The following is an 8,376-nucleotide window of genomic DNA, read 5'->3' as shown; positions in this document are numbered from 1 at the left end:
ATTCTCTTCTGCTAGTTATTCTTTGCCTGGTATCATGAAGTCTCATCCTACATATGTGCAGCTTAGTGTTAAGTTAAAAACTCAAAGAGATCCCTATGCTGAGCTTTTGGAATTTTTTTCTGCATAGTCCCATCTTGTTTAGTATAATACTCTGCTTTTTAGCTTCTTCAGCCTCCATAAACACCTATTTTTGCAAGATGGCTGTACTTGGCTTGTTTTCCGCCCTGTTCCAGGTAGAAATCTGGGGAAATCGTTATTCTAACCCTTTTGGTTTCCCTTATTTCATAACACAGACATGCACTGTCTTTTGTCCAGTGTCTAAAAATGTTGTTTGATATAGCTTGTTCAGTTCTCTAGCTATTTGTAGTAAAAAGGCTAGTCTAGTACTAGTAATCATATCATAGTTGGAAGTGAGATTATACTCATGTATAAAAGAAAGAGAGCAAAAATGTCTACTTGTATCTTGTTGAAACCACTGTAATTTTCAGTTTTTCTGCTACTTGCAGCCAAATCTAATCTTCAGTACTCCAATATGCCAAGCACCAAGCTAAGTGTTTCATACACATTACTTCATAGATCTCACTTTAGCGCCATGAAAATCTCATAAAATCTTAGTTACTGTTAGTCCCATTTACAGATGAACAGAATTGAATTAGAAAGGAAGAGAAAACAGAATTAAGGAGTTCTTTAAAATTCAATTGACCAGTTAATAAGGGCCTATATTTGAGTGGTCACAGACAGAATGAAAAGTAAGGCACCTGAGAACATTGGAAAGATAGAATTAGTTGATATTAACAAGTGATTAATATGGAAAGCTGTGAAAAGCAGAGATGCGAAAAGCAAAGGAGAAAAGGAAAGATATAAGCATCTGAATGCAGAGTTCCAAAGAATAGCAAGGAGGGATAAGAAAGCCTTCCTCAGTGATCAATGCAAAGAAATAGAGGAAAACAACAGATGGGAAAGACTAGAGATCTCTTCAAGAAAATTAGAGATAGCAAGGGAACATTTCATGCAAAGATGGGCTCGATAAAGGACAGAAATGGTAGGGACCTAACAGAAGCAGAAGATATTAAGAAGATGTGGCAAGAATACACAGAAGAACTGTACAATAAAGATCTTTAAGACCCAGATAATCACGATGGTGTGATCATTCACTTAGAGCCAGACGTCCTGGAATGTGAAGTCAAGTGGGCCTTAGAAAGCATCACTATGAACAAAGCTAGTGGAGATGATGGAATTCCAGTTGAGCTATTCCAAATCCTGAAAGATGATGCTGTGAAAGCGCTGCACTCAATATGCATTCAAATTTGGAAAACTCAGCAGTGGCCACAGGACTGGAAAAGGTCAGTTTTCCTTCCAATCCCAAAGAAAGGCAATGCCAAAGAATGCTCAAACTACTGTACAATTGCACTCATCTCACACGCTAGTAAAGTAATGATCAACATTCTCCAAGCCAGGCTTCAGCAATATGTGAACCATGAACTTCCAGATGTTCAAGCTGGTTTTAGAAAAGACAGAGGAACCAGAGATCAAATTGCCAACATCCGCTGGATCATGGAAAAAGCAAGAGAGTTCCAGAAAAGCATCTATTTCTGCTTTATTGACTATGCCAAAGCCTTTGACTGTGTGGATCACAATAAACTGTGGAAAATTCTTCAAGAGATGGGAATACCAGACCACCTGACCTGCCTCTTGAGAAATCTGTATGCAGGTGAGGAAGCAACAGTTAGAACTGGACATGGAACAACAGACTGGTTCCAAATAGGAAAAGGAGTACGTCAAGGCTGTATATTGTCACCCTGCTGAGTACATCATGAGAAACGCTGGGCGGGATGAAGCACAAGCTGGAATCAAGATTATTGGGAGAAATATCAATAACCTCAGATATGCAGATGACACCACCCTTATGGCAGAAAGTGAAGAGTAACAAAAAAGCCTCTTGATGAAAGTGAAAGAGCAGAGTGAAAAATGTTGGCTTAGAGCTCAACATTCAGAAAACTAAGATCATGGCATCTGGTCCCATCATTTCATGGGAAGTAGATGGGGAAACAGTGGAAGCAGTGTCAGACTTTATTTTTCTGGGCTCCAAAATCACTGCAAATGATTATTGCAGCCATGAAATTAAAAGACGCTTACTCCTTGGAAGGAAAGTTATGACCAACCTAGATAGCATATTCGAAAGCAGAGACATTACTTTGCCAACAAAGGTCCATCTAGTCAAGGCTATGGTTTTTCCAGTGGTCATGTATGGATGTGAGAGTTGGACTGTGAAGAAAGCTGAGTGTCGAAGAATTGATGCTTTTGAACTGTGGTGTTGGAGAAGACTCTTGAGAGTCCCTTAGACTGCAAGGAGATCCAACCAGTCCATCCTAAAGGAGATCAGTCCTGGGTGTTCATTGGAAGGACTGATGCTGAAGCTGAAATTCCAATACTTTGGCCACCTCATGCAAAGTGTTGACTCGTTGGAAAAGACCCTGATGCTGGGAGGGATTGGGGGCAGGTGGAGAAGGGGATGACAGAGGATGAGATGGCTGGATGGCATCACCGACTCAATGCACATGGGTTTGGGTGGACTCTGGGAGTTGGTGATGGACAGGGAGGCCTGGCGTGCTGCGATTCATGAGGTCACAAAGAGTCAGACACGACTGAGCGACTGAACTGAACTGAATACGGAAAGAGGAAGAAACTGTGATTCTTGTTGTTTAGAATAATAGTATTCTGAATAAGCACCAGAAAGATTCAGGGATGGTCACTGTGTTTTCTAAGACAAGATACAATTGGCATTTTTGTAAAAAGAAGTTTAAAGCTCAAGGCAATGTATGCTTATATCATATTACTTCTGATAGCATCAATTAGAAACTCACAGTTCTTACTTATTTCCAGATATATATAACCGGAGTTTCACTCTTTGGGATTTCTGGCCATCAAAGGGGACTTCTGTAAATTTGGGCCCAGTATGGTCAGCACAGGGTAGAATGACATTTTCCTAGACTAACCTTGCATACTTGATACCTCTTGGGCTCATCCCAACACTCTCAACTCATTTTAGTAACCACCCTGATGACTTATTTTTGCAGGCTTTGGCAGTTTTGTATACGTATAATTGATAGTACTTTGCCTTGATCCTCAAGCCATGTATCTTTCACTTCTTCCTCGGGATCCTCAGCCACCACAGGATGGGTACCTGTACACTCTGCTCTACTCACATATAGCAATTAAAAAACTCAAGGAAGTTAATACTTAATTGTTGTTGTTCAGTTGCTAACTAGTGTCCAACTCTTTGCAACTCCATGGACTGCAGCATGCCAGTCTTCCCTGAACCTCACTACCTCCCAGAGTTTGCTCAAACTCATGTCCATTGTGTTGGTGATGCCATCCAATTTTCTAGTCCTCTGTCACCCCCCTGTTCCTACTTTCCTTAATCTTCCCCAGCATTGGGATCTTTTCCAGTGAGATGGTTCTTTGCATCAGGTGGCCAAAGTGTCAGAGCTTCAGTTTCAGTGTCAGTTCTTCCAATGAATATTCAGGTTTGATTTCCTTTAGGATTGACTGGTTTGATCTCCTTGCTGTCCAAGGCACTCTCAAGAGTCTTCTCCAACACCACAGTTCTAAAGCACCAGTTCTTTGGTGCTCAGCTTTCTTTATGGTCCAACTCTCACATCTGTACATGACTACTGGAAAAACTACAGCTTTTACTATATGGCCTATGTGGTCATCCTAACTAATGTGGATGCCCAAAGGATAAATCATCTCCCTTTGTCCCTCAAGCAGTTGACTCTGAGTCTGGCAGGATTGAGAACTGGTTGCTTTTATGGTGACTAACTCAATATCACATCCCTATTTTTGCTTCTATCTACTTTCCCTGGGATCACATTCCGACATACGTGGTCTTAGACTCTGCTTTCTGAGGAGCTTAGGTTAAGCCTTCCTACAAAGAGAAACAACTTATAGGGAGTGACTTTGAGAGCAGTGAAAGCCAGCATTTGGAGCTTAGCCTCCTAGATAAGAATCACCACTGAGACTAGAAAAACAGACAGAAAGACACGTGGAGAAATGAGAGGAAATTCCAGGAAGAATTAGAAGGTAACATCATCTATCATATGAAATACTGGATTATGGAATTTAGAGATAAGTGAGCTCCTTAAAGTTTCTCCTGTGACCAGTTGTCTAGCAATCAGTTTAGCTTTATGAAGAGAAATCAAACAAAAGCAATTTAATTTCTTCTCAAGATGGATGGGTAGCAAAGGAAGAAATTGGTATACATAATCCTGTTTACAGAGACTTGATTTCCTTGGATCTGAGGGTCAGGAGGCAATGAAGGCCAGATGAACTGAACTCTTGATTACAAAGTAGACTGAATGATTGTCTACTAGCTCCTCTCCTCTGCTCCTCTGAGATGCCCACAGCCATTCCTACTCAACAACAGCCAGAGAAGCACTCCTAAAGCTCAGCAGCGGTAATACCAGCCCTCCCCTTCACAGAGCCTCAGTGGCTCCCCATTGCTTACTTTAGCTCTCAAGCCCTACAGTATGTTCCCAACTCACCCCAAATTTTAGTTAAATTGGACTACTACCATGCCTTGAATGCCCTCCATACTTCCCTGTCCTCAGGCTATTTCCTTTGCCTGGAGTGTTCTGGCTTAACTACATCTCTTGCAAACTCACCCATCATTTGAGACTCTCCCCAGATGCTACTTTCTGGGGCACCCAGCCAGAGTGACCGCTCCCTTTTCAGAACTCTGTGGCATTTTGTGTTTCCTCCCTAGCACTTACTATACACTGTCTGTATCCGTGCTATTTATGAAAATGCCTCTGTTACATTTAAGAGTATGGAATGTTCTTCTCCATTCATATGTGTTGAGATGAATTATTAAATGGGTACATACCCAAAAGAGGTCCTTGCAGAACTGTAAAATAAGAATCCACATTCTTCTGACATATGGGGTTGGGGAAAGAGGAAGGAAGAGCTTAAGGAAAAGATAACTTGTCTTTAGGGCATATCTACCATGGTGCTTTCCACGGTAAGCTCATTTTCTGAGTCTTCAGAACACCCTAGACAACATGCAATATTGTCTCCATTTTAAAGGAGATGTGAGCTCAGAGAGATTAGGTGAATTACCACAGAATACAGCTAGTAAGTGATGGAGCCAGGATTGAAACCCAGATCTCCATGACTTGAAAACCTTTGCGTATTCCATTATAAATCAGGGGCATGCAATTTATTATCCTAATTGGCATGCATTTGAAAGTGAAAGGGATTACTATTGCCAGTTACTCTGAGGTAACTGGAGTAAGTGAGATTGCCCTAAGCAAACTGGCTCCCATGGTCTCCCCAACTATAAACCACCATTTACTCTTTGCCTCTTGAGTATAATCTGGTCTGAAGCAGAAAAACAAAACTAAATTTCTTGAGATCTTAATTCTCTTAGACAGGGTAACTTTTGAAGAAATAATTTGGTGTGGGAGCAAGCTTCCCTTACTGATAATTGGGAAGAAACCCATACTATTCAAAATAATAGATGAAGAATCACATCTTTGCATTGTTTTTTCTGAGTTGGGAGTACTCCTTGTCCTTTTTACTGCCCTCTCGGAGAAGGCAATGGCACCCCACTCCAGTACTCTTGCCTGGAAAATCCCATGGCTGGAGGAGCCTGGAAGGCTGCAGTCCATGGGGTCACTGAGGGTCAGACACGACTGAACAACTTCACTTTCACTTTTCACTTTCATGCATTGGAGAAGGAAATGGCAACCCGCTCCAGTGTTCTTGCCTGGAGAATCCCAGGGACGGGGGAGCCTGGTGGGCTGCTGTCTATGGGGTCGCACAGAGTCGGACACGACTGAAGTGACTTAGTAGTAGTAGCTAAAAGAGTTGGGAGTTGAAAGAAACATCCAGTAAGACAGGGTTGGATGAGTTCACAGGAATCAGGCAGACTGCACCTAAATCTGGCTTGACCACTTATAAATAAATGATAATAATAACAGCTAACTTTATTGAGCTTCTACTATGTACAAAGCCTTTTATAAATGCATTATTGTAATCCAGCAGGCCTTATGGTATTTTCCCGGGACAGACCCCTCCCTCGTATTTTCTGTTTTAGCTTCTCTCTGATGTACCTAGATAACTGTATCTGATACACATCTCCTGAGTTGTTTTATAGATGCTAAAACCACTACCAAACAGAAGAAATTAACTACTTTATGATCATGAGTAGCCCCTTGACCTACTGGTGCCTAAGGATTGATAATGTTACCTATGTGACATTATCCTGTTGCCTCACCATCAACCAATCAGACCTGTGTATGAGCTGATGACATACTGTGGGATGCTCTGCTTTAATCAGGCTTTTAAAAATGCTTTGCTGAAACTCAAGAAGCTTGAGCTTTTAGAGTACCAGCTGCCCTGGACTCTTTGCTTGGTGCCATGCAATAAACGCTGTACTTTCCTTCAACAAAACCTGGTATCAGTAGATTGGCTTTACTGCATGTGGGAGAGTGGATTCAAGTTTGGTTTGGTAACATTATCTTTTATACATAAAGGGCAGAAATGGTATGGACCTAACAGAAGCAGAAGATATTAAGAAGTAGCAAGAATATACAAAAGAACTATACCAAAAAAATCTTCATGACCCAGATAACCACGACGGTGTGATCATTCACCTAGAGCCAGACATCCTGGAATGTGAAGTCAAGTGGGCATTACTTAGGAAGCATCACTACAAACAAAGCTAGTGGAGGTAATGGAATTCCTGTTGAGCTATTTCAAATCCTAAAAGATGATGCTGTGAAAATGCTGCACTCAATATGCCAGCAAATCTGGAAAACTTAGCAGTGGCCACAGGACTAGAAAAGGTCAGTTTTCATTCCAATCCCAAAGAAAGGCAATGCCTAAGAATGTTCAAACTACTGCACAATTGCACTCATCTCACACACTAGCAAAGTAATGCTCAAAATTCTCCAAGCCAGGCTTCAATAGTACTTGAACTGTGAAATTTCAGATGTTCAAGCTGGTTTTAGAAAAGGCAGAGGAAACAGAGATCAAATTGCCAACATCCACTGCATCATTGAAAAAGCAAGAGGGTTCCAGAAAATCATCTACCTTTGCTGTAGTGACTATGCCAAAGCCTTTGACTGTGTGGATCACAATAAACTGTGGAAAATTCTTCAAGAGATGGGAATACTGGACCACCTGACCTGACTCCTAAGAAATTTGTATGCAGGTCAAGAAGCAACAGTTAGAACTGGACATGGAACAAAAGACTGGTTCCAAATCGGGAAAGAAGTATGTCAGGCTGAATATTGTCACCCTGCTTATTTAACTTACATGCAGAGTACATCGTGTGAAATGCCAGGCTGGATGAGGCACAAGCTGGAATCAAGATTGCTGGGAGAAATATCAATAACCTCAGAGATGCAGATGACACCACCATTATGGCAGAAAGCGAAGAAGAACTAAGGAGCCTCTTGATGAAAGTGAAAGAGGAGAGTGAGAAAGTTGGCTTAAAACTCAACATTCAGGAAACTAAGATCATGGCATCCAGGTCCATCACCTCATGGCAAATAGATGGAAAAACAATGGAAATGGTGACAGACTTTATTTTTGAAGTCTCCAAATTCACTGCAGATGGTGACTGCAGCCATGAAATTAGAAGATGCTTGCTCCCTGGAAGAAAAGTTATGACCAACCTAGACAGCATATTAAAAAGCAAAGACATTACTTTACCAACAATGGTCCATCTAGTCAAGGCTATGGTTTTCCCAGTAATTATGTATGGATGTGAGAGTTGGACTGTGAAGAAAGTTGAATGCTAAAGAATTGATGCTTTTGAACTGAGGTGTTGGAGAAGACTCTTGAGTGTCCTCCTTGAGTGTCTCTCTTGAGTGATCTCCTTGCAGAGAGAGATCCAACCAGTCAATCTAAAGGAAATTAGTCCTAAATATTCATTGGAAGGACTGATGCTGAAACTCCAATACTTTGACTACCTGATGCAAAGAACTGACTCATTTGAAAAGACCTTGATGATGGGAAAGATTGAAGCAGGAGGAGAAGGGGATGACAGAGGATGAGATGGTTGGATGGCATCACCGATGAGATGGACATGAGTTTGACTAGGCTCCGGGAGTTGGTGATGGACAGGGAAGCCTGGCATGTTGCAGTGCATGGGATCACAAAAAGTTGGACACGACTGAGCGACTGAACTGAAGTGATACTGTATTTTCTCATTATTTCATTTATTCATTACAATAAGCATGTAAATCGCATTCCATTTTTACCATTTTACAGATGAGAAAATCAAAGTAGAGGGTGACCAACTGAGTTCTCCAAAGGCACACCGCTACTGAAGCTGAACCGGAATTGTTTGACTCCAAGACCCAGTCT

Source organism: Bos mutus, chromosome 29 (assembly GCF_027580195.1).
Source record: "Bos mutus isolate GX-2022 chromosome 29, NWIPB_WYAK_1.1, whole genome shotgun sequence".
Taxonomy (NCBI): Eukaryota; Metazoa; Chordata; class Mammalia; order Artiodactyla; family Bovidae; genus Bos; species Bos mutus.
The sequence above is the reverse complement of the archived record's forward strand: the minus strand, read 5'-3'. Positions refer to the sequence as shown.